The sequence below is a fragment of the Calidris pugnax genome, unplaced genomic scaffold (genome assembly GCF_001431845.1).
Source record: "Calidris pugnax isolate Ruff unplaced genomic scaffold, ASM143184v1 scaffold44, whole genome shotgun sequence".
Taxonomy (NCBI): Eukaryota; Metazoa; Chordata; class Aves; order Charadriiformes; family Scolopacidae; genus Calidris; species Calidris pugnax.
The window spans coordinates 37,254,274-37,281,459 of NW_015094506.1; the positions used below are offsets into that span (position 1 = coordinate 37,254,274).

General features: G+C 41.7%; 1 protein-coding gene across 1 annotated transcript in view; it reads left to right on the forward strand.

The window, feature by feature from the left end:
* The window catches only part of LOC106901026 (plexin-B2-like), a 189,638-nt gene that overhangs the window by 142,672 nt on the left and 19,780 nt on the right, over positions 1 to 27,186 (forward strand). The window lies entirely within an intron of this gene.

A 27,186-nucleotide genomic window follows, 5' to 3' on the forward strand; every position in this document is an offset into this window, starting at 1 on the left:
TGCATTGCTTTGAGAGCTCTGCCTGGTTATTTTTCATATATAAACACAGAGCTGTGTTTAACATTATTTCTAAAAAATAAAAATAAAAAAATTCTCCCTGTTGTGGAAATGACAACTTCACAAATCATGTTATGGGCAACGTTATGGGGATTTATACTCTGACACCCTCTTCTTACCTTCCTTTCTTGAGGTGTTTTCTGCTGAGATCCTCTTAGTGCATGTCAGAGAAGTCCTGAGTACACCATAGGGGGTGCCGGGGGACTTTCACTGAGAAAAGAAAGCTGGGTCACAGTTTTGACTTTGTCATTCTCTGCATCAGTTCCACATAAAGTCTCCACCACAGGCTACAAGCAATTTGGCTCTTCGGGGTACTCATAGAGGGAACAGCACTTCATACAGCCAGCATCTTTAGAAACCAGGAGCTGTATCATTCTATACGGGAGAAACCAGACTAGTTTGGACTCGGCTCTGCAGCGGCATTGATTGCCAGTGCTTCATCAGAAGTATCCAGAAATGGAATGACTATAAAGAGGTCTGCTTGGTTGCAAAGCCAAGGAGACCCTGTTCAAAGGCCAGGATGGTGCAAGGAAGGGAAGGTGTGTGTGGTCAGTAATCCAGGAATGAGACGATTCATTGCATTCCCAGGTTTTTCATACCCTTGGGTGAAAGCCAATCGGGCCGTCCATCCGTATGTGAATTCTTCAGTTAATTGACTTGAAAGATACAGTGGATAGCATTTGTTTATAGTGGGACAAGCTGAAGGACATGGATTTTGTCTGGCGTATAAATATTTGTGGTGCTAGCCCGGGTTTGCTTTGCAGGATGTGTATGCTTCCTTCTTGAGCTGTGCCACATGGGAACGTTCTACCTGTTTGCATGATTACAGATGTTGCCTAAAGGAGCTTTATGCAAAGAAATTACCTCCTAAGGGAGGTATATGTGAGCAAAGCTTTTACAGCTGGGGGGCAAGCTATGCTGAGAGAAATTGTTCTTTGAAAATATGTCTTTGAAGTATATATAGGACCAGGAGGAAAAGAACAAATAAATGATATAGATGGGGAATGGAAACAAAAAAACTGAAGAAAAGAAAATGTTCCAAATATATCTATTTTGTATGACTTGAGCAAAATTGAATATGCTAACATTATTGTAAACAAACGTGGTACCCTGAAAATACTCATCTTATACAAAAGCCGGCATTTATTCTCACGAAAGAAGACTGAGCAGAGATAACATCCTTTCCCAGCAAGCCTGTCTCTCTGTTGTCTTTGACAAGGTGAGAGGTAGCATTTCTTTCTCCAGTTGAAGGAAACCTACTGATGGTGTTTTACTTAAATTGTGTCAGGATGTGTTTATACAGTCACTTTATTGGGTATCAATCCACACTGTTGCCGAACAAGGTAGGTTGGTTCTCCCATCTCCCCTAGCTGCTTCTTTCTACCACTTCCATGGGTGGTATAAGTATCGGTGCAACCAAACCTCAAGCCTAAGCAAGAGCTGAAAACTAACCTGGCCAGCAGCACGAAAATGCTGGAGCAGCTCCGTGAGTGTCCTCTCAACCACCTCTTGCATGCCAGTACCAGACCAAAACAGAGACTTTCCTTTCAGAGCAAGGGACGACTGCACTTTGAGGCAACAAAGATTCTCTGTAGTGACGAACTAGGTATCAACTGTTCTGCCTAGATGTTAGGCAAAGTATACCATTTACCCAAGATCTTTCTTTGAAATGAATGGCAGGACAACCTGCGGAGAGAGGGGGAAGCTACTTGCTGTCAGATTCGCTAGACAAAACTGAAACTCTGACCTTGTGGGACAGTACAGGAAAAAGAAGGTGTCCCAAGTGGGTTATTAGGCATGCTGTGATCTTTCTCATGCATCTGTTAAGCAGCTGACAGGAGCCTTGCCTGTGACTCCAATTGCTGAATAACTGGGGAGAGGAAAGGGAGAGGAGGGGGCCACATTTGATGTTTTGCGACACATGATTTTGAGGCAAGCATCTCTGCGGTGATGCTTCTTGTCTTGTTCTGCCAACTCCTTTACTGAAGTTGAACTACATTTATTGTCTTTGGCATTAATCTAATGCATCTAACGTTCTTGGGCAAGGTAAATATCTGACAGCCCCTGTGTAGTTAATTCGTCCCCATGCTTTAAAGATTTGCGGTATCCTTGTGAAATATTGTCATACAAGTAGTGGGTGGTAGAGTGCATGCTGTTACAGTAAGGAAAGGAGAGCCTTTTAAGTAAATTCCCTAAGCAGATGCACATTACAGAGTACTACTGTTTTCTGGAAGTGGTTGGAATTGCACTAGGGTCTCAATTTTCCATTCAGCGGCCCTGGAAAAGGCATAAGCATCTAAGAGACGGAAATTAGTACAAATTGATCTCATAAGTGCAAGTTTTATTAAAATTCTTGTCTGACAGTGTGTGAGTGATCTTGATAAATTAGATTACCAAATGATTTTGTTCACGACAAGTTTGCTTTCGTTATGGGTGAAATATGCAAAATAATATCTAAATAAAGACTAAGTTAAGCTGTTAAATGCTGCTTCCGGGAGCAATCAGACATTTTCTGGCTTGTGCTTTGATTTGAAGGCTGTCTGTCAGCCTTCATCTTTATTCGTGGTAAATAAAACCTCTTCCCTGAAGGGATCAAGGTATGAGCGCACAAGAACCATAATATTATGCCTGCCGCAATCAGTGATTTTGTAGGGATCTCGTTAAAGTTCAAGCTCTTTCCCTGCAATTGAGCAGAAATACCAGTATATGCTGGAAATAAATCAGTCACTGTTAAAGGGGATCAAGAAAGCTTAAAATACAGGGAGGCTGCTCAAGGCAGATGTCAGCACCCTTTGGGAGAGAAGAAGCTAAAGATAAAATGACAGATACCAAAGATTGTAGTTGGGTCTCTCCCTTAGCCCTTCCTCCAGCCAGCAGTGGTTGGTCCTGTAATAGTTTGAAAACCAGGGAGGTGACAGCCCAGAGAATTCACTCAATGAGTAGATAGCAAAGAAAGACTGAGGGACCCAAGTGAGGAGAGGTATGTGTATTGAGTAAACTCTTGTGCATCATACAAATGGATACTTGGACAATTTACTCTGTACTATGTCCATTGTCAACGGGACTGTAAGAACGTGAATACGCTGAAGAAACCAAACCTCCACGAACAGCCTCTTGGCAGTTGACCTTCCATGGTGATGAGCATCAGGCACTAATCCAAAGGTGGTGCTGCCTGTGGTCATAGGCGACAGACTGCACACCAGATTTTGTGAGCGGGGACGGAGCAAAGCTTCAAAGTTTTAATGGAAGTTAAAGCAGATCTGACTGAAAAGCTCTATACTCATTCGGGAGTAGGCAGCTTTTCATAACGTGATTAAGTATTTACATGAAGATCTAATAGATGATGGTGTGGAGAGAACTAACAAAGTTTGTTGTAACAGTAATAAGAAGCCCAGGTAGGAACAAAAAGAGTATCATGTATTCTGGGAAAAGAAACTGCTGTGCGCAAGTGGCTGAACATCAACCTGTGTGGGATTAACTGATCTCAGAGCCCTTTCAGGCACAAAAGGGCCTGGCAGTGTCTGTTAATAAGCTCTGACTGAAACATGCTGCCTAATGGCAAAACATTGATTGACTCTCATTTAGTATTATTTCTGGACTATGGCGTATCTGACATGGCCCAGATTTTGAATTTTGGTGCCTCTTCTTCCTGGTTTATTTCTGTGTGCATGGCGACTATAACACAGTGCTTAGGGTAGGAGTGAAAGCACCATACCACAGGTTTCTCAACTAAATATCAAGATCGTACATCACTTGACAGAGTGTTGCTTTCACGTTCACACAAATGTAATTCCCTTTTGTTGAGAGTGCAATAAGACAGTATAACTGCCATAAGGACCAACAGATGATATAAAGTATTTGGTCAAAGTGTAAATTGCTCAAATACTTAATAATTGTTGTACTAACTGTTTTCATGGAATGATGAAATGTAATGTTCTAAAAAGTAAATGTCAGATTATGGTTATCTAGGGATCTGTTGCTGCTCTACAGTGTTACATTATTAAAGGCATCTCTGTCTTTTTATCTGCTTAGTTATCCCTGGTCCTCTGTTGTTACTGCACAAATCAGGACTTTTGCAGTACAGAGGCTGAGGATTTACCCTGTGCCAAACAGTGATCCAAAAGCTGAGACAGGGTTAGAAATTCTTGGTTTTATTCCACAGACCATCCTGGTTTAAGAGTTGGGACTATGAAGCCTGCGCTTCTTTCCTGCAGACCACTCAGTTCTAAAAATAACTGTTTTCTGAAAGCTTCCGTATGAAGTGTCTATGTATGCTTATTAGACGTAATTTCCCTGTTGCTTTTGCTTGGGTGTCATTTCTTTGTCCTGCTTTGGTTCCCTCTGAATTTTGAGCTGAGCTCTCAGGGGAAGAGCGTGCTGGAGATCACCATGGCAACACTCCGAAAAATGCACACGGCAGGCGCCAGGCTTCGCCGCCGTTATCCCTGCGAGAGCTCTGATGATCTGTGGACTTGCAGACTTATTCAGGAGCTGTGAGAGGGATGGAGTCAATGGCTGAGAGCTGGGGATACTGTGCCTATTAAAAATATTTCCTATGTAAATTGAGGAACTCTGGATATTGTTTGCTGATGTACAGCACCAGCATCCAGCATTTTCACAGCTTACCGCTGAGATTTCCCTGAGCAAAATGTAAACCTTCTTCTTTTATTCCACATAATTCTAATATTAGTCTCTTACGTCTCAGCTCTCCCCATTTTCACTCAAGACTACTGTGGGAGCCATTGCAAAGGCAAAGTTGTTATCCTGGTAAAAGCTTAAAGATGGTTGATGATAAAACATGTCATAAAGATTATGATGCAGAGTTTAAAAGAGGTGAATGCTCATATCCCTGCTGTTCCCAAATCCTTTTTGAGAAGAAAAAGAAAACATTCAAGAATGAGTTATTTTATAGATGAGTATTTCACAGAAGTGGCTGGGAGAGAATGGATTCTCTCCGGCAGCAGGAAATAACAGAAACTGGATAAAAGTGTATTGCCTTCTGAAACAAGAATTAAGGGCTCTAAGTTGTGTTCTGACAGGGGAAGTGTGACGTTGGAGTTTTGTTTTATATTACTGAAAGAAGAAGTACAACATATCCCAGTACATGGAGGGGTTTATTGTGGGTTTTCTTGCTTTTTTCTCCTTTTTTTTTTTTTAAACTACTATCTCAGCCCACCAACTGTAAGGCTAGACCACCAGAAGGACATGGGCTTGTAATGCTCAGAGTAGTGACTAATTTAACTGTGATCAGCAGCCTTGAATAAGATGCCTCTGCTTCCAGTTATTGCATGGGGAGCACTAAGCCCATAAGAGCAAAATCTGTGAACAAGCAGGACGCAGAGCAGGAATGCCCAAAATAGTTGGCAAGGAATGCTTAGGAGAAAAATGTGTTTGAAACCTTCCTTTTAGAGTGGTTTTCCCAGGCCCGTTTGTGGATGCGTAGAGGTCAATACCCATGTTAAACTGAGGGGAGCTCGAATTCCCACCCTGAAAATGGGTTACACGTTTTACATTCATCACTGGGTGAAATACACAAGCTGGTCCCGCGCCAGGAGCCCAGATCACCCACGCAGTGCCAAGGCATCTGGTAGCCAAGCATTAGAGAGAGGGGTGCGGATGCAGTCAGCAGCCTGAATCGAGGTTTCCCAATTCCTAAAAAAAGCTTTCTTGCTACGGGGCTAGTGTACGAATACCGCATGCTGCCATCCTCCACTCTCTCCAGCCAAGGGCATGCATTTCTTCTTGAATGTAGGTGGCTGTGGCGGAGATCCCCACTTCTGTATTTAAGTGTTCAAAATCCTGGATAGAGCTTCTACTGGAGATAAGTGTAATAATGGCTAGTCTGAAGTTCCCAGACAGGCTTGAGCAAGAGAAAAAGAGCAGAGCCGCTGAGTGCTGACAAGGTGAAGGTAGTTCAACTTCTGTAGAATCCAGAACTTGGGGGAATTTGGAGGGGGAGAAATAGAAAACTAATGGTATTCATAGGCAGAAGTGACAAGAACAGCACTCTGGTATGACAAATAAACCTTAGGAATGCTAATTCCGTTTTTTCTCATTATAGGGCTGAGAATGGTTTATTTCAACATGTAACCGTTAACATGGAATAAATTGGCCAATTTCCTCCTAAGGCCAATTAATGAAATAAACTCACACATGCCTGTTTGTGAGAAGTAGTAAAATTAAAAGTGATGCTACATATTTTAACTCATTTATAGAGAGTAGAACTTCAGCAGATCAGGAGGTGTTGAAACATTCCTGTAAATGCTGGCCAAAGAGTCCAGCACTCTTAAGAGACTCACTGAAGAAAAACAAAGTTCATGGGTTATTTTAATTTCCTGTTTGTCTATTTAAAGTTCATATTTTTAAAACAGGACAGAAAAATGCATATTCCTGCATTTTGGAAGAATCTGATTCCCAAGATTTCCTTGAGATAAAACTTCTAAAAACAATGTTAAAAGAAGTATTTATGCATGGGATGTGGTTCTAGGCAACCTCTGAACTCCAAATGCAGTTGACAGGGATGCCACAAGTCAAAAAATGTTGTACCTGAGCCCTATTTTTTAACAGTAAATCTAAGAGAAAAATGTGGAGGTTATGTGGGTCACCACTCTGCTAGAATGCATAATGTAAACAGGATAAAACAACTGGGAGCTCATGGAATCTCAGCATGAACAAAGTTTTAAGAAATGCTGACTTCCTACTGCAACTTCTAGCATCAGCATTAATCGAATCCAGTGTATTTATCTTCCTCTGCCATTATCACTAAAATTAGATTGTTTACATTTTTGAGCAAGCTAATGGCATGGTCATTTACTGCTTACCTCTACTAGGCAGAAACAGCCCAGTGGAGAGCCAACCTGCTCCTTTCACCTCTAAACCACAATTATTAGAATAATGGTTGATGTTTTATAGAAAAGTTTCTCCTAGATGAGAAAGTGAGAGGTTTAGCTCAAAGAGGTTTCTGATTCCTCTCCTGTGCTGAGATGTAGAGCTCTCTTGAGGTACACAATAGTTGATTGCGCCAGTTCCTGAGGGCTCTGTAGAGAAAGGAGGGCAAGAAGATGTTCAGAAGCTTTCTCAGAAAACCAGGTTTTTGGTGCTGACCAGGATTAATACCCAGTATGGTTTGTTACAGTTCCATTTGTTCCTAAAAATGTAAATGTCTTATCCTTGAGATTCTTGCACTAACTCATTATTTGAATGTGTCTTGACTTTGATGTGGAAAAGCAATTTCTGCCGTGTATAAAACATTATTGGGAAAAATACATTTTTCTGCTCATATAGTGAAAGAATTCTTCAATTCAGCCCCATTTCCCTGCCTCAGCCCTGTTATTTCTAATGATGCTTTCACCTAGCAAATCCAGGCCTTGAAGAGAATAATGCAGTAGGTAACACTTTTAATCAGTATAGGAAATATGAAACAGCGGGGAATGAATTTCCAACTGTGCAAAAAAAAAAAAAAAAAAAAAAAAAAAGAAAAATGTGAAAGCTGTTTTTTTCATTTCTTTCTCCTTAGATTGGTCTTACCCATGGAGCTTTTATGGTTCCACAGTTGCATACTTATCATTAATTGTTTCCTAATTCTGCTCCGTTTCTGCTCTGAAGTAGTATAAAATGTTGAGCTCCACGCAGCCAGTCAATTTTCAAGATCCCATGTGGACAACAGAAACCAGTGTGCTGTTAGTAATCTGTTAAAAGGATAATTTTCTTCTTGCATTGGTGTTTAATTGGATGGAATCTCAAATCTTAATAGTACCTACATTGCTTAAGTACTGTTCTCCTTGAGGTGTGACAATGGATGGGGAAGGGCTGCTCCTTTGAACAGGAAGCTTCTCTCTAATTACTCTAAACCATACCTGGGTGGGGAATAAAAGAAGTTTACTGAAATAATTTCAAGAGTCAGAATCGGATAGTTGCTCATGGCAGCTGTTCATTTATACTGGGGCGTTATTAAATAATGTGTAAACCGAAGATGTGTTTGGGGAAGGCTCGCACCGAGGGCCATTGCAGCAGGGATGGGGGATGCGGCAGTTGTTTGTCAGTCACGAGCGAGTTGGTGTAGACTGCACAGCTCGGCATCGGGCTGTGTCTCTCTGTGTTCGGAACCCACTGGGGCCCCTGGGTCTTACTGCAATTTGAAAATAGTGGTTGCCTGAAGCTGCGTAGCCCAGGGCCAGAGCAAAGGGCAGCACCTGACTGAGGCTGCAGGACAGGCATGGTGGGCTTGCAGCAGCTTGCATCTTTTTTGCCATTTATTTCGGTATTTATTTATTTATTTATTCCCTCAGCATGAGGTACCAAAATTATGAATTTTACATATTTGCATTCAGTGTACAAGGAGGAAGGTTGTTAGAGGGGGCAGGGAGTGTAAAACCCTTGGAGACAATGGGGAGACCAGAAGTCAGCGAGTGGGTTTTTGAGTGGCCAGGAATGGGAAAGACAGGTAGGGTGTCTGTGCTGTGGGTGGAAACAGGGAAATGTCATTCAAAATATACCCCACCTGGAGTAGTGCATCCAGGTCTGGAGTCCCCAGTACAGAAGGATATGAACCTGTTAGAACAGGTCCAGAGGAGGGCCACAAAAATGGTGAGAAGACTGGAGTTGGGGTTTCTCACCCTGGAGAAGGCTCTGGGAAGCTGTTATTGCAGCCTTTCAGTGTATAAAGGGGGCTTATAAGATAGATGGAGAGAGGCTTTTTACCAAGGCCTGTAGCGACAGGACAAGGTACAACAGTTTTAAAGTGAAAGAGGGTAGATTTAGATTGGACATATGAAGAAGTTATTTTTCTATGGGAGTGATAAGACACTGGAATAGGTTCCCAGGGAAGTTGTGGATCCCCCATCCTTGGAAATATCCGAGGTCAGTTTGGATGGGGCTTTGAGTAACTTGATCTAGGGAAAGATGTCTCTTCCCATGGCAGGGGAATTGGACTAAATAGTCTTCCAACCCAAACTATTCTATGAGTCTGTAAAGCTGATTCTGTAATGATTCTAAAGTCCTGTCCAAATAATGAAAATTAGAAGATCATTTTAACTCCAGCAGGTAATTAGGCGGGCTAATAAAGGGGTTTGAAGAATGACTTACCAGAGTAGGCTAAACTAATACTTAGACCTCCTTCAGACATGCAGGAACAAAAAATTCAGTGTAGGGCCAACTGGCGGCTGGCATTTGAAAGGATGCTCAGAGAGGCTGTGGCCCTTACAAATATTTCATTCATTCTTGCTGCATCCTGTTCCCTCTGGAAGAGGTCAGGGATGTTTCGTGGTGAAGTCTTTTGGGTGGGTGGGACGGGGCAGTGCTGGCACAGGCTCACTTGAGAACCTGGCTCAGTGAGAAATGACTAAGTGATAGATCTCATGTTTATACAGAAAAAGATGAGTTTAAATACACAAAAAGGAAATGTCTTTGAGTATCTAGCTCCACATAGAAGAGCTAAGACCTTTTTCTTCCCTCTGCTGTCACTGGGCTCTGGCATCAAGGGTTTTCCATGCAGAAATATAGTTTTTTAGCAATTGTTATGGGCCATTAGGAGGTGACTTATTTCTAAGTTATCTCTCTCGCTATTATTCACTGTCCTCTTTCTTCCTACTCTCTCTTCCATTAAAAAGAAAAAAAAGCCCCTGGCAAATAAGTCAGGGATAGCGAAAAACAATTGAAATCCTTCCATAAGAAATGGGATTTGGCAATTCCCCAGGATGAAAGGAAAAAAGATGATGTGAATGTAGCAGCACAGTCCTGATTCCTTATTGACGTATTCTTGGTTCAAATAAATAGGGTCCAATTAAGATATAGGCGATTAGGGCTAAAAAGGAGTGGCTTAGAAAGCCATTTATTTCCAAACATCTTTTTGAAAGAAGCAATCTTGCCCAAGACCTCACGACTGTCGCCCGCTGTAGTATGAAGGGAGAACCGTACACTTGGATGTTTCATTGCTGGATGCAGTACAGTGCAAAGCTCTTGAAAGCTTCCAGTCATTAAACTTTGCTAAACAACATAAAGCTTTTCTCAGAGAATGGTACTCCTGCTTCAGTGAACTGGCCACCATCCAGCCCTAATAATTACCTTCTGACTATCTAAATTGCTCTGTTTATTTAATTGGACAAGGTCATATGTCAAAAGATGTTGGTGGGTAGGGTTGGTGACGCTAGGACAATAGGTACTGTGTCACCCGACTCATTCAGAGCTGGGTGAAGCAATTCCTAAGTGCAGATCATAGTGATTTTGTGCAAATCACTCTGAAGCTTGCGAAGGACTTCATAAATCAAATAGCAGTTCCAGTAAGTTTAAACAAAGAGTTATTAATAAAAGTGCTTACCCCTGTCAGGCTACCTAGACCATGGTGGGAGTTGCATAAGAATATTGTTACAGTATTTTAGAATGTATAAAAGAGAGAGGCCTGGTTTGTACTAGAAACGAAGAACTTTTTCTATGTGCATGTACCACGGTTTTCTGGTCATCCCATACTGATGCCTAGAAGCAGTGCTGGAGGGAATAAAGACCATTGATTCTTCTAGACAAAGGTGGTTGTCTCTTCTAAGTAGATCTTTTTTCTCGTCACTCTGCTGCTTAAAGGCTAATACAAACCCTAATAAAATGGTACAATACCCAGTGCACTTTGAGCTGTGTTAACCGTGCTTGCTGTGCAGGAGGGACCCAGGATGTGGCTGTTAGATTGAGACTGTGGTGTTTCAGGTGGCTGCTACAGTGAAATCAGCTGTCTAACAACAAAGTATGGCAGACTGCTTTGTCAGCAGTTCTTAAACTTATTCTTAGGATTTGACCTAGACTGGAAGGATATGAGAAAGACATTACAAGTTGAGGAACTTTTTCAAGTAAGCAAACAACGGTCCTGCTGAGCAGCGCTATTTTTGAGGGGGGAGTTGTTTGTTTAATCACCTAATAGAGCTGGTCACCTAAAAAGCTGGAGCTTTTTCCAGAGATACTCAGATCAAGCAATGGCCTCTGAAGTCAGGGGCGTAGTTGTTTGTTGATTTTTTTTTCTCTTTTGTGTGTGGAGGTGGAGATGTGGCCCCCTCCCCTGGCTCCTCCTGTGGCAATGAGCATACCTTACATACTGGTGAGACAGAGCAAGGTGACCTTGCTTTGCTCTTTGAATTATAACCTCCTCGGTTTGAACACTTCCAGTGCTTTAATATTAAACCACTGCCTCTCTTGCTGAAGGCACTGTGCAGTGGGAATAGAGATGGTTTAAATCCAGAGAGTGAGAGAGACTTCATTAATGTCTGGAGTACTTGAATCCCACCAGTGTTACTATCTTTAGCATCAGGGATCAATTATTTCAGTGAAATAACAAATGCACCCAACACAGGCAATTCTTATCCCCATTCCATTTTCCCTATAGCTGCGTCATCTGGGTGGTTATGTTGGGGGCAGGTGTCTCAGAGGTTGGCCAGTTTCTCAAGAGAGTTAAAAAGTCAATGACTTCTCATCATGTTCTCATTTCATTGTTTTTCTGCAAATCTTTGTGCGCTATTAATGCTTTTACTTTTCAAAAGCCTGTCTGAATTCCCAAGTTGGTTTAATGTTACTGAATGATTATATCAATTTAGCTGAATACTCGTATTTGACATAAGCCTAACTATGTCTAAATAAATATTTATACTCAATCTAAACAAATGTAAATGGTAAGTATTGCTTTAAAAGTATTTAAATGCCTAATTTCAAAAACCTTATTTAAAAGCCAAATGAGAAAAATAAGTATAGGTAAAGTTGAAACCTAAACAAATGTGTTCATCTGTGTGCTTTTACAGCCTGCTGGATATCACACTGTAGGAAAAGCCGTGCAAATCTCTGAATGTTGGAGCTAAAAACATGTTGTCTTTTTCTCCAAAGGCAGTTTAATGTTTTCACTAAAATCAGTGGGTGAAACTGTATGAGAATTTCTTGGCATTTTGATGACAGGGATGCTTTCAGACATCAAGTTAGCAGGAAGAGGAGGGTGGCTGGGCATATACTGGTCAATGTGGACTAACTTGCTTGAAACTACTAGTAAAATAGTAGTTTCCTTGCTGCACAACCCTAGTTCTTTCTAAAAGCATGAAAGTAATGCTCTTGCTTACCAGTTGTTAATGACTGTGTGTGGTTAGACCTGAGGCCAAGAGGCCATTATTAAAAACCCTTGTTTTGCCTCCATGAGAATCCTGCCCGCCATGTTACTGTGAGGCAGATGTGGTGGTGATGGAGACCAGAGTGAGCCGCAGAGTCCTGGCTCTGTCCTCCTCATGAGGCAGCAGAGCTGGAGACACGGTGGTGGACTTCAGGCCTTCCCTTAGTCGCTGTGAGCAGGGACCAGGCAAAGGGCAGTGGCTGTCCTTTACAGACACTCCAAGTTGAAAACTAAGTGGAGAGACACATTTCTGTCTGAAATGTGTATTAATTATCTGCCTGGAAATGTTTACCCAAAACTTAAAGGCAAGTTTAATACTGTGGCTAATTTTAGCAACGTACTGGACCTCTTTGGGTACTTGTTTTGGTTTTTTTGAATCTTGCCATAAGTTCTCATTTTATGTAATGTTCTTCACCCGTGTGTCACACATCACAAAGGAATAAAAACACTGTACCCCAGTGTTGCAGCGTGAAGGCCAAAGCGTTGAGGCTTCAGCTTCATGGTGGAGTAGCCTTCTTGCTCGGGCCCCTTGTCCAGCATGGTTCCATCTCTCGGCACCAAGCCTTTTCTGTGCCATCTTTCTTTGAATCAATATTAGGAGTTCACTTGCCAGTCACGTTAACTCTATCGAATGGCAGTGAACTCAGCGTGAATGAGCTCCAGCTTTGTATGGATTGTTGTGATATAAGCCGGCAGGCAGCTAAACACCACACAGCCCTTCCCTCACTCTCCCCCGGTGGGATGGATGGGGGAGAGAATCAGAAAAAAGGTAAAACTCCTGGGTTGATATAAAGACAGTTTAATAGGACAGAAAAGGAAAGGAAAATTATAATGATGATAAAAGAATATACAAAACAAGTGGTGCACAATGCAGTTGTTCACCACCTACTGACAGATGCTCAGCCAGTCTCCGAGCAGTGGCCATGACCCCCTGGCCAGTTTTATTGTTCAACACGACATCATATTGTATGGAATATCCTTTTGGTCAGTTTGGGTCAGCTGTCCTGGCTGTGTCCCCTCCCAGTTTCTTGTGCACCCCCAGCCTCCTTGCTGGCAGTGTGAGAAGCTGAGAAGTCCTTGACTTAGTGTAAGCATTGCTCAGCAACAGTTAAAACATCAGTGTGTTAGCAACATTATTCTAGTCTTAAATCTGAACCACAGCACTACACCAGCTACTAGGAAGAAAATTAACGCTATCCCGGTGGAAACCAGGACACTGATGCTGATACAGAACCAGTGCAGAGACAAAGCCTTGGTGAGTTGCTGTTACTTGAATTCTCAGAACAAGCAAACATGGGTTTCAGAGATACTCTGAAAAGTGTATGAAAAGAATGATCTTCATAATCTCGGACACCCTCACATTTCAGTACTTCAGTAACTAATTTCTCAATATTTTTGTTGGTTGCAGTTCATGCCTGCTCTTCTCCCATCAAACAAATGGAGAATAGTAAATTTGGGTTTCCTGCTGGCTTTTCTTTGTGTCATTGTTTAAGTCCTATAGAAAGCAAGTGAGAAAAATCTGTGTTCAGATACACATGTGCAACTCCTGCTGTTTTCTGTGGGAAATGGTGCTTAGTTATTTGATGGTAGATTGTATTAACAAAATCATTTGCAAAGCTTTGTAGGATATACAATTTATTTATGTCTCAGAGTGAAGCTTCCTCTGATGTGACTCCACAGGCTCTGTACACGTGCAGCAAAGACATGTTGGAAATTTGTCTCTTGTTGAGACCTCAGCCATACTGCAATTTCCAGGTGTTGAAATGGGATTTCTGCCCTCTGGGATTTGTTTCCAGCTTTGTTGTGGAAGGGCAGCCACTTCCACGGGGCAGTTTCCAATGCTTCAAAGCCTTCCTGTGTTCAGCAGGTTCTAGCCTTGCATGTTTAACAGACCTCCATGGTTTTCCTACTGTCATGAGCTCAATGGTAGGCGTATTTAAAGCTTGGAGATGCAACGTTTCTGATGGCAGTCATAAATGCACAAAATATTAGCATCTGAATGTCTTTAGAAATTCACATTGAAAAGATCAGGCCAAGGGGTAGGAATTTTTAGTCTTGTGCTAGCGCTCTGTCATGGATACAGATTGCTGGTACCTCACATCCAGGGCATGCAGCCTGAATGGGCAAATATCTCTCTACTATGATGTGACTGATAATACTTTGCAAGCATCATACATTTCCACTAATTGGATGCTATTACTACCTGATGCGTAGGTCATTGCTCCTAATTAATTAAGGGCCAAGAAGGCACTTAGTACTTTACAAGATGCAGATGAAGACAGATGTCTGCTTGGAATATTAAAATGTACCAGTTTAAGGGTTTTATATAAAACCAGATCAACTGTACAAATCTGATATCTAGACAGATCCTAATAAACCTGATGAAAATTAGAGAAATTAGATCAGCTTAAAGCTAATAAAATGTGATAGAAATGTTCAAAGTTGTCTGCAAAAATGCTTTCAGGCAGAAGGATTAGCATGAAGCATATTTTTACAGGGATTAGGAAGAATATTTCACAGGGTAAACTAGCCCATAAAATTGGTCCTTTTTACTTGTGTCTGTAGAAGGACTTCTCTCATGAAATACACAGCCTGAACAAAAACTCGCAGTCTTTGGCTATTGCAGTAGTAGTTTGTTCTTTCCTTATGCACTATATGTAAAATCAAAGTGCTTCTGAAACAACTAAGCTGTGTATTCTGGTTACTTGGAAATAAGACTATCCAGATAAATGCTTCAGTGTATACATATTAAACACTATAATTCTGACTGTCCTTCAGTGTTTGCAGGGCAATGCAAGTTCTGTTTTCAATGAAGTCATGCTTTGAGGCATATTTCCTATTATCCTTATACATCAGCGCTATAAGCTTTGTGTCTTAATGTACCCCTATAAATTTTCAGCTTATTTGCTTTCAGTTAAGAAAAGTGTTTATGCATGGTGATCATGTTTGAAGACTTTCTCAGATATATGTTCTCCATTAGAAAGTGTGCAGGCTCTGTTTGAATTTAGAGTTTATCTACTGTACAAAGTTTCTAAATACATTGAGCGGCCACTGTAAATTCAAATTTGAAAAATATATATATACTGAAGTACCCCATGTACAAAGCAAATATTGTAAAATATATTTGGATTAGACCTTTCAACCACATCAGTGGGTACCATAAAAGAAACATTTAGCCGAAGAGCTCAGAAGATGCACAACGAAAGCTGCTCAGTCCTTGGAGGCTGCGTGAATAATTAGGGTTGCGGGATGAAACTGGTGATGCAAGGAGGAGGATTTACACTGCTCTCTATTTGCCTAGTATAATGTAGCCAGCCCTTAGTGGCTCTACTAGCTCATGTGTCCAAATGTGCTTACCAGTGAGAAGAAAAATGTTCCTATCAGCTGCTGAGCAGCCTTGCAGTGGCCTCTCTGTCCTGCACAAACACACAGAAGGAACCAGTACTCAACCATCAACACTGAGTAGCGGGTGGTCGTGATCTCGTCACCAGGGCCATACCTGGTGTTTTATGTCATGTCTGTGGGGAGCCAGTAGTTTCAGTCAAGACCTCTTTTCCATTTGTCAGCGTTGGCTGTTTCACAGGGCATACCTTTGTGTTTATTCGAACATCAGAATGAAATAGGGTCAGGAGATGGGGTCTCCATAGGCAGGACTGTGGGCAATCGAATGTTGTGCCCAGCTCGTCCTGCAGCTCCTCTGGTAAGAAAGTAGTAAGAGATTGCATGGCTTCACCCATGGCTTTGCATCTTTTGTTGTGTGTTTTTTCGTAAGGATGCCTTGGCAGCACTTAAGCAATAGGTTAAAGGCGCACTGTGCCGCCAGAAGCATGAAAAATGCCTCTCCTTTATTTGAGCGTAGCTGGCCCAGCTCATCAATCAAGGATAGAGAGGGTTTAGAGTTACCAGCTGGTAGGAAGAGTCAACTCTGAGTGTTAGGAAACCGAAACCAGATGCTTTATTTACAGCTCAAACAGTGCTTCCCCCCAACTCTTTATTTTTTTTTCTTCAAAGATATGTTTCTGAGTCTTGAAATTGTTTTAGGTTAAAATACTGTTTGAGAATGGTTTGATCACAAAATCAGCAGGCAGATAAATCCCCCCAAACCCTGGGTTGTTATTGCTAGGAGTGTAAGGGCTGGTCTGCGTTTAGTAAATAGTCTGTCGCTATTTACTTCCTTGCGTCTCAAATTGTATCCTCTGATCTTTAGGAGCATGACTTGTGGTTCTTGAAAGCCTTTGAGGAGACAGGAGAAAATTGTAAATCTGGGATTAGTAATTATAGGGACAAATTCTGAGACTTAGGCCTATGGTTTTTTCAGGGCAGAGAGGAAGACCTATGCACTTATTGGACAGCAGCATTTCCAAGTTAAAATTGCACCCTGCATAAAGGAACTCTGTTTAGTACCTAAAGGGGGCTTATAAGAAGATGGAGAGAGGCTTTCTAGCAGGGCCTGTAGTGACAGGACAAGGGGTAACAGTTTTAAACTGAAAGAGGGTAAGTTTATATCAGACACAAGGAAGAAATTCTTTATGATGAGAATGGTGTGGCACTGGAAGAGTTGCCTAGAGCAGCTGTGGCTGCCCCATCCCTGGAAGTGTTTAGAGTCAGGCTGGATGGGCCTTTGAGCAACCTGGTCTAGGGAAAGATGTCCCTGACCAAGACATCTGTTGGACTATGTGATCTTTCAAGATCACATAGTCCAACCCAAACCATTCTATGATTTGCTACAAATTTATGCATCACCTAAATCCTATTAGAGCATTTAGTGCAGGCCATAAACAGTTCCTGGCCTGGCTGGCAGGTTCAACCGGGGTGGGCCCACAGCCCACCTACGCGAATTGGTTGGTTTTATCCATATCTGCCCCACATGTGTCAGAGCTGCTCTGCAGAGACTGTAGCTGTGTGTTCAGCATGGCTGAGGACTTCCAATTTTAAAGGCAAGACCTCTGTTTCGGAGGGGTTAGGCAGGGACCAGTGTGAGATGGCTGGTAATATATTTTCATCCCACATTGTAGCGTGCTCCTTTTCTGAAATAAAGTGCTCCTGGAAATGAAATCGTGCCGGACAGTTCTGAAGCTTGGAAAACACATTTTATGACTGTGTTATGCATCCATAAAAAGGGGATTTTATAACGCTTTTGCCAACAGGCCCTTAAATAGGCACAGGTAATGCTGCTGTCAGGTCTGTGCAAATTACTGGTTAACTGGCTATATAAATTTGGAGTGAAATATAATGAATAGAAACATAGAAGTGCACGCACGCAGTGTCTGTCTGGGCAGATTGGATCAGTGCAAGCCAGTGCTGCTCTGTGGGAGCCAGGAACACTCCAGTCATTTAGATAAGCCTCACATGTTTATTTAAAAAAAGGTAAACACTGGTCAAAATGCTGCAATTCTGTTTTGTTTTTTCTCACCTGTGGCAGCTGAAAACCATGATGAATAATGCAGTCAATGATTGAATAATGCAGCCAATGAATAAGTGCAGTCAAAAGCAACCTGGTAACACACAGCTGTTTCTGTATTTGTTTGCATCTCCTGTGCTTAACCCTTTATAGTGTGTATGATATTTTTTTTAGCACATTCAATTTCCTGCAAGCCCTCTTTCTTGTGGATTCTATTTCACTCCTCTCCCCACTACCTGAATAGCCTCTCCAAATATTTTACCACATGCCCCTTTCTTGCTTCCCTTTTGCTTCTCCAAGTTGTTTCCGCTCTGCTGTCGCGTATGTCCCCGTGTTATCCCAGTTTGCCTCTCAGCTGCAGGCTTTCTGTCTGTGAGCAGAAGCATCCCCTGCTCCAGTTTGTTGTTTCTGCTTCACCTGCACCATGTACCTCTACCTCTTCTTGGCTCCCTTCGGCAGGACGTCACAGTCTCTTCAATGCCTGCCTTCTGCAAGCTGGAGTGATCATTGAGTATGTAAAATTAGCAGGTGCCATGAAGCTCAAGTATGTCTCGTGCTATTTTTCTTTCATCTGAAAAAGCAGGGGGAAACAAAAGAAGTGTTTCCAGGTAAGGTTTGAAAAGAGATAGGAAGTCAATGAGGCAGTCAGTATGTCTGAGGTCCCCCGTTGAGGGGGGGGAAATCACCTGAGGTTCTTGTTCTTTTTTTCCCTCCTGATTTTTTCTTCTACCTCCTGCTTTGTCATCAGAGACTTTCCACAAGAGCATTCAAACTGTAGTAGCAGCAGCCGTAGGAGACGAAAACTCAGAGGCTGTGCCTAAGAAGAAAAGAAAAGAAGGTGGAGGGAGGAGGAGTTGTAAGAAGATATGAAAAGATGTGTAAAGGAGGAAAAAATAAAAGGGCTTTTTAGAAACTGTCATGAACATTAATTTGAAGGACAGAAAGAAAAAAACACAACACTTTAATCTCAGAGCAATCAAAATGAGGAACACCACCATGGACATACAAATGGTCCAAATGAAAGTTTAAAGAATTTCAAGAAAGATGAACCAGACAAACCTCTGCAATTTATCTCCAGCAGCAGAAGCCAGGAAAATTCTGCATTCCACAGCTATGTGTTTCTTGGCTCCCGACATTCAATAAACTTTCCATTTCAAGAATTTTCTCCATCCTCCTCTGCCTCTCTCTCTTTGTGGCTTGCATTATCAGCTGCTGAAGTACAATATATATTGTAGTACTCCATTAAGTGCGGTTGACAGCTTCCCATTTTCATAGAGCTTCTGTCCCACCTCTCAGAAGTTCTGGATAAATCACTGGCACAGCCAGATAACTACATTAAAATGAAGAATGCAGGGATTTGTTAAACCCTAATGGGAAAACAAAATCAGGAGAAAGGGAAGAATAAGAAGTGTGATGAGACAGGGAATCACGCAGCAAATATCATCAAGCCCAGGGCAGAATTAGGGGGAACAGATTTTGTTGCATAGGGCTTTATGAATTACTCACTATATTTGTGTTTTATTCATTTATGGATTAAAATTGATTTATCCCACTGATTCGTGGGATAAATTTCATACAGCCTTATTATTGTTTCTTGTACATGATTCTTCTATTAAGTCCCATGACATTGTAATGTAAAAGGAAGAAAAAAACAACTATGTCTCTGCCTCATGCCAAAATACTGCTTAGCTTTGAAAGTCTCTTTTCTGTCCTATGCAGCCATATCGCAGCAAGGAAATTCCTGGCTGTTTCCAGTTCTCCTCACACCATCCTCAAGTCAGCAAGGGGTTTGTGCTGCCGCCGCAGAGGGCTGGTGCTGCTGTAAAGGGCTGCGGTTGCGTTGGACATCCCCAGCATGGTTTGGTGCTTCTGTTTTGAGGAGGAGGGCAGGGCGGGATGGATCGCCTGCCTGTGACCTCTAGAGTCTCGTTTGTTCAATCTGTAGGGAAAGTAAAGCTTCACACATGCTGGAAACGTCATCCTTTTGACTTGATTGTTTTTTGTGCATGTGATTAATGGTTAATTGCAAGGGAGAACTGGTTCTGGCAAGGAAGGAGCCAGAATAGCTTGTGTTTGTTTCCACATGGTCACGCTCAAACTCCCCCGCACTGGAAAAAAATCTGCGTCCTTTCTTGTTTCTTCCAGGGGAAGTCCGAAACCAGTCCTTGAAGATGACCTTAGCACTGCAAACAAGTAATTCCTTGTTGTAGCATGGAGCTGGTGACACAGAGTCCTTTTACTATCAGTATAAATGCATTTTTTTCCTTGAGCTGTAGTACCCTTATTATTGCAGGGAAGGCCAGCAAATTAAAGCCATTCTAACTCCCTGGGTTTTCCTTCCCAAGCTCCAGGCTTTCTATCTCACTTTCTGCCGGTCCCTCGGATAAAAGAAAAAAAAGTTTTCCCAAATTGCAGAAGGGGTAAAATAGCCCAGGGCTTGCATTGAGCTGCTGAGAGTTCATGGGGCAGTCCCTGCTTTCTACTGGGCTCTCTGGCCACCTTGCACAGTACTTGCTGCAGGGAGCCGTCCCCCCTCGAAACTCAGGCAGCTCAGACACTACGGTGGGTATTTACACTTAGGACCAAATTAGATTTGGCCATTTGCAGGATTGGCGACCATAAAAATGTCTGTAAGCAACTTTAGGAGTGTCTGGAGAGGCCTGTGGCCCTGTGCCAGCTGCAGACTGATGGAGCTGGATGTTGGTCCATAGAGCATCACTGGGCTTAGTGCTTCATGAGGTTGGAAAAAATAAATAAAAACCTAATTTTTTGTTAGTTAGGAGACCTCATGGCTTTAGTAAAAGCACAGAGCGGGTCAAAGAGGGGATTCTGTGAGTTCAGATTCCTGCCGAGTCAGCTGCTTGCTATTAAAGACGTCAGTCGTCTGCTTTTCTTGCAGATCAACTACATCTTTGTAACACTGAGAAAGCGAGGCCTCATTAAAATAAGCGCTTCATTTCTACTGAGAGGACACAAAAAAAGATGAAGGATGAATGTAGAAGCCCAAACTGAAAGGCAAATGTGGTCTAGGAGGGCAGGAACACAGGTCTGCTTTGGCAGCATTTCTCATCCCTGTGTGTGCTCCTGCCTGCATCAGCGAGGCTGTATGGTGTGTATGCAGCCCTCTTATTTAAGGTGATAATCCAAACACTTGTCTTTATAATAAAAATTCCAATAATAAAAATTAGGATTTGAAGAGACCTTTCAGGCATAAGCTACCTATGTCTCAGAGTGGTTTGTACTCCATAATTGCTGGTAGCTAATGCTGTGGAATGAGGTCTTTCCACAGGAGCTATTTTTATTGACTGTTTTTAAAGCTACTTCGCACTGTGAACTCTTGAAGATGCTTTCACTTAGGAGAATTTTTGTTTTGATTTCTAAGAGCAGCAAAAAACCCATCCATGGACTGTGGCAGAATCCACGGTATATCAGATTTTCAAAATCAAAACACTGCTAGGTCTGGCAGGGAATAAACCAGGGAATTCATTAGAGTTCAGCTTTGTGTAGCACAGCTCTGCTTCTGAGAGCACATATATATCTGCAGAGCACTGCTCTTCTTTTTTGTTTACCTGCTGATGTTGCAGAGACAGCACATTATTGGAAATTCTTGAGTGCAATTGCAAAATCTGTGCATTTTTGAGTCTCATTACCTGTTGTTAATGCTCTTTTGAGTGACTCCGAGTTGAAAAATTGAGACTCACACTGCTCCCTCTTGCTCTGAATTTGGATCTGGCTCAGAATATTAAATACTTTGGAGTTCAGGTGTGCGCAGATGAAAGGTTTGCTTCAGACTGCTAATAGTGTTATTAATTTAGCTTGAAGCTAATGACATAATTATTAATATGAACACTGAATTTGCTAGCTATTTGCCTCACTTAAACTTTTGACTCAACCCTGCCAATTTTGCACCAAGTTCATGAGAGTCCTTGGTGGGGAGATGGCTGGGATGCTGGTGGATACAGGACGTACTGTGAAAAGCAGTGGTGCTCCTCATCCCTTAATTTAATTACAGTGCCTGGAGAGACCTTTTCCATGTTGGAAAGGTCTAGAAACAGGAAGACACTTCTGTTTGGGTTGCTGTTCCATTTGTATGTGGCAGTACTGTTTTACTGTAGTTGCGTGAGATACTGGAGCTGGATGAGATCCCCTGTTTCATCCCTATCCTCCCCACTCAGAGACTGGGAGACACAAGGAAGGAGACAGGTTGGGTGATCTTTGGTAACATGACTTGGTGACAGATTCTCAAAACTTGTCTTCTGCCTTTGTGGGAAGCTTGATAGGGATGACCTTGTAGGTAAAGCTCAAGAAAAGTCCTTACGTACTATTTGGGTGGCTTTGTGCATGCCACACTGGTTAATCCTTTCAAAGCTGTCCCTTTGCCCTTGAGCTCAGGTAGCCAGGCTGTGGGATACCTCAGTAGCTGCTCGAGTTAATGGGATCTCTCAGGGAGTGAGTTATCTGAGCTCTTTTTGCAAGAGGCGTTGCTGATACCTCAGATCTTCTGAAAGATGAGAGTCTCCAGAGTGATGTAAGGATCTTCTTCCCTGTGCCCCTCTCCCAGGGGAACCATCCTGTGTGCGATGTCCCCTCTCAGCCACCACTGGCCTCTGCTGATGCTGCAGGCGTGAGCGATAGGTTTACTCCTCTTTGGGCCGCGAGTACACACAGGTCATTCTTGCCAGATGAAACCACGGTATAGGAAACCTTTGGTTTCAATAACCTGAGTTTGTGGTTCCATGTGTCTTCATTTGTTTTAGCCAGGGATTGCAGAAAAACACCTGCAGAATGCACAGGGACTGAGGGTGTAACATTCATTATTTCCTTGGTAAATCTGTCATTTCCAACCAGTCCTTGTCAAAGAAGATCCATATCAATATAGCTATTACGCATATTAAAAAAAGAAATATTATTGAAAATTACTAGAAAAAAATATGAAAAGCAATTTAGAATTTGCCTTGTGAAAGTAAGCAAGACTTTTGTCTTTCATATCAGGAGTAAAATCTATGAGTATTTGTCCTTTTTTTGCCACTTTTCCAGCGGTTTGACCAGATGGGATGGTTTCTCCCCTACAAGGACGGCCTATATCTTGGCAAATTGTGTTTTGAAGAGCAGTGAAAGAGAAGGGAAAACTACTCCTTTTATGTTTGAGTAATACAGGCTATTACAGCTTCCATTGAAATGGGTATTGGTTTTTCATTCTCCACAAAGTGACCTCCCACAACTCATGGATACCCATCACAGTGGTCCCTATTCTCGGTGGTTACTAAACCAATTTTGGACCTATGCCATAGTCTACAAAAGAAGTTCTCTCCAAAGCTTTTCCAGCCTATTGCCTTGCTTTTAGGAAATGAGTTTGAATCCCATGGAGTGTTTTTCTAGGTGATTTCTTATTTGAACCAGTGAGCTCCATCATTCATTGGTTTTAGGAAATCGTAATAAAAGTTGTAGCTGGGGAGGAGAGTGCTCATGTTAACCTACAGTTCTCACAGATTTAGAAGCCTTGGAATCCAAACTGAAAATCTGTTCATCCCCTGCCTCACATACATTCTCCAATTCCTATTCTGAATTCCTTTAGCTTAAAAAATAAAGTTTAATTCTTTCTGACTTGCGGCAAACCTAATAGAAGTTAAAAACATAGTTATCTAAATGAGGGAGAAGGAAAATTTCTTCTAATTCATCTTTCCCAACATCTCTAAGCCATTTGGGTACAGTCTTTGGATGTTCACCTCTTTTTATGTTGCAATTTTCAGGTCTTTTAACAAATTTTTGTTCTATTTATGAATTTTTTTACCACTTTGCAGTCTTTTGGGTCTTTGAGATTAGGGGAAAGTTTGCAGTGAGAACCACAGTTCTCTGCATCACTTACTGATAAAGCGGATCAGTATCTGCCTCTCTTGGCCAGAAGCATTTGTCTCTAGACCCAGAATTTCAAGTAACAAAACTTTATCTGCATGAGATAATAGAATTTAATTCAGTGTATATATATGGTTAGTGAGGAACAACTCTGCAAAAACACCACAGAAGGTAAAGTGGCGTATTCCTACGCTGAAGACTTTCTTGTCCATCATTTATGGGAATATCACTTAGTTTAGTTATTCCAACTTCAGACAAAACTTGTTTTTCTTTCACTTCAGCTGAAATGAATGTAAGAAATGAGGTAACATAGAGCAAAAGTTATACTGAAGGCCAAAAAAAGGTGGCTGGGGATGGCTGAAAAGTTGAAGGTTCCCGTATACAGGTACAGCAGAGGATCGTGCAGTGAAGGAGGAAAATACCTGCCACATCCATGTCAGCATGTTGCTAGTGCTAATTCTTAAGTGTGTTTATAACACTCAGAAGTCAATTTGTAACTCACTTTGTAGTTATTATAGATGCTCTTTTTTTCTGCATGCCTTTTGAAGAATTGACTTACTTAAGGTTGTTGGTCTTGCTTGAGTAGAAAGACATAAAGTTATGGGTACTTAAATTAAAATTGATCTAGCAGCGGGGCAGAGGGCTGGTAGCTGTGTCATTCCAACACAGTGTCACTTTGTGGCAGTTCCCCTGTATGAATTGTTCTCCTGGGTGTTCTGCATTTCCTGCACGGAATTTCTGGAGTTTCATATTTCTTGTAGCAGCAAGACACTGTTTTTTTGATGGGTTTCTTTTGAAGTGCTTGGTTGCTGCCATCTCTCTTTCCTTGTCACCTGCTGAATCTCTGAGAGACTGGGGAGGGTTTGTATGTTATCCACAATTTATTTTTAATTAACACCCACCTTTTTATATATATATTTTTTTTTTTAATCTTTGAGAGTGTGTTTATCATTACTGCCATCCTTTTAGGATATTCATCGAAATCTCGTTCAGTTTTCTCTAAGGCATATGAATTGGAAGAGGAGTATGTTTTGAGATGGGGGAAGGGGTAGGCAAGGCAATGAGGAAAATGGGAGGAATCCAAAAAGGAAATGACTTTGCAATTCAGATAATCTTGATGGGAGAGTGATAAAGATGATTCTAATGATGTTGCAGGGGGGATGGGGAGCAAGAGACAGGATGGAGACAAGACTTCGAGAGAGAAAAAAAAGCAATGTGGTCAACTGCTCTTTTGGGCTTCTTTTATCCTGAGTCTGCCGAGGGCTTAAAACTAAGTGCAAACTGAGGTCAGAAGATATATGTCAGTTCTTAGGACCAGGGCATGACTTTGAGTAAGCCATACAGGCCCATGTGTAATTAAAGTATGTGATTGAGCCATTGGAAATACATTTGCCGTGCTGAACATCTCGGATTCCATGGTTTCCTGGGGTTTCTTACTCATTTTCTCTTGTGTTTCCATGACTTGTTCATTTTATACAGAAGTTTTTCACAGCAGGAAACTGTTCCTTGATACATTTCCATAGCACCTAACTCAGTAGGGCATCTGTGTTAAGAGCAGCCCTGTAGGTCCTACCACACCAGCTGGCAGTAGCAGGATTCCTCCAGCTGCTACTTCCCAATTAAGACCAGGTGAGAATGAGCTGTGGTTGTAGTGCATCTCATTGGATTTTGTTTGCTTTTTTTTTTTCCTTAAGCCTGGTACTTGAGAAGTCCATGGGAATTTAGTTCTGGATCTTTTCCATAGCACATTTAGTTTTTCTTTACTGTTTGCTTTGAAGGGAGAGGAAGGGGGAAATGAAAGCAATGGGTACAGAGAATGAAGAACTGTTACCTTGCATGGAGGTCTGAGATAATCTAATGGTGTTTGGCATGAGATTGGAGTGGCAGGGAGTAAATGCCAGGAAAAAAAAGACAAAAAAAAAACCCCAACAACCCAGAATTAATGGAGAATTCATGCAGGGCTGAATAATTGAAGTAAAAAATTTGATGAGTCAACAAGGCAGCAAATATTAGGGAGGAAGCAGTACCCGTTTTTGTACAGAGAGATGAATTACTCCTGTAAGAGTGTGGTTAAGAGGTGCAAAGTGTACTTTTCCTTAAATTCTGGCTCTGGTATGAACTAGCAAGGCTCTTTGTTCAGTCCGTGGGATGAAGGCAGGTGTACTGCAAATGCAGCTTCTGTGTCATTAAGCTGGCTGCCACAAATGGACAAAATGATTTTTTAATGCACTGAAATAAATGGACATGGAGGTGAACCGAGTACAGAAATTAAGGTACAATAAATTACTTTCCATTCATTTGAGGCATATTTTATAAGCAGAGCTATTTATGGCTTTTTTTTGACTGAGAGCAGAGATGATAATAATCTGACAATAATTACCTTGTGGAAAAAAACAGGAACAAATGAATCTGAATTCTTCAGCGTTTGATCCTCATGCAATAGATAGTGGAATGATAAAACTTTTATGGAACAACATTGCAGTGGTATGTCAAGCTGTTTTTCTATTTTATTGCAGAGAACTGTAAGGGAAAATATTTGAAACTAGATGACATGCATTATGACATACCATTTAGCCACGGAGACGTAAGCTGGGATCAAAGCGTGTTTGGAAAATTGAGGTCCTTGGGAGCAGGAAGAAAAGAGGAGTTTCTGACAAATAAGATCAGAATTCTTCTGGGTTCCTTAGAACGGGTCTAAGGTTGTTGTAGAGAGGTCCAGCACTTCATTACGTTGCAAGGCATGTGCTGAAGTCCGTGTGTCTGAAGAATGGGTTATAATTCTTAGCCTTTTCTTGGTCACTGTCATACGAGGTCAGCCTATCATTAGAAGTCAGGCTTGTGCTGTCGGTAATGTACTGTCTCTTCTTTGACCTCATTTTACAGTTAGCTACTCAGTTTGGTACATGATAAGAGCTCTAGCAAAACAAGATTGAAGTTAGTCTTTTATTTTGTCTTCGTTATTATCCTGAGTTACATTTAGTAGGTTTTTGCTTTCTTAGAATCGCTCGGCTTTTAGAAAAGCTTTTCTCACACGTGCATTTTGTCCATAGAGGAGCAAACTGCAGTCAGTGCTGGACGGCAGGAGTTGTCTCTCTGCACTGCTGGCAATGCCGGGGTGGTTTGGGGAGCTTCCCTGCTCGAACTTTTGCAGCATGGTCGTTGACGTTTAACCTTAGTTATCCAGTGTAAGTGATGATTCAGGCAATTCTCTTTCACATCCCACCAGAATCTATTGCTGCTGCCAAAACAGAAGTTAGAGCCGACACTGGAGCATGGTTCCTTTATTATTTTTTTTTTTCTTTTTCAGTTCCTCGTTTTGGTATTCTATGCTATTTTCCCTTTCCTACAAGGCTTTCACCTGTTAGGTTACTTTGTTAAATGGTTCTCTTTTCTGGGTTTTTATTTTTTTTCCTTTTTCTTCACAGTTCCAGGTATTTTCATATTTAACTTGAGATTCCCTGTAAGTTTACAGGTTCTTTTCTCATCAGACTATGGAGTCAGTCACATGGCTGACTGAAAATGAAAATACTGTGGGTCATATTTGTTTTTTAGTACCTCCTCCAAGCAGTATTTATCTTTGACCCCTGACATCGGTGTCCAAGCATGCCACCTTCAGTTTTCTGCTCTCAGAACTAAACACTTGGAGAAAACGTTGACAAAATATTTTGTGCTTAGGAAGCCAGTTGGGACTTGCCTCATCATTTAACTCTTCAGGTTAAAATTATAGCCCTTGTTACAAGTTTCAGAA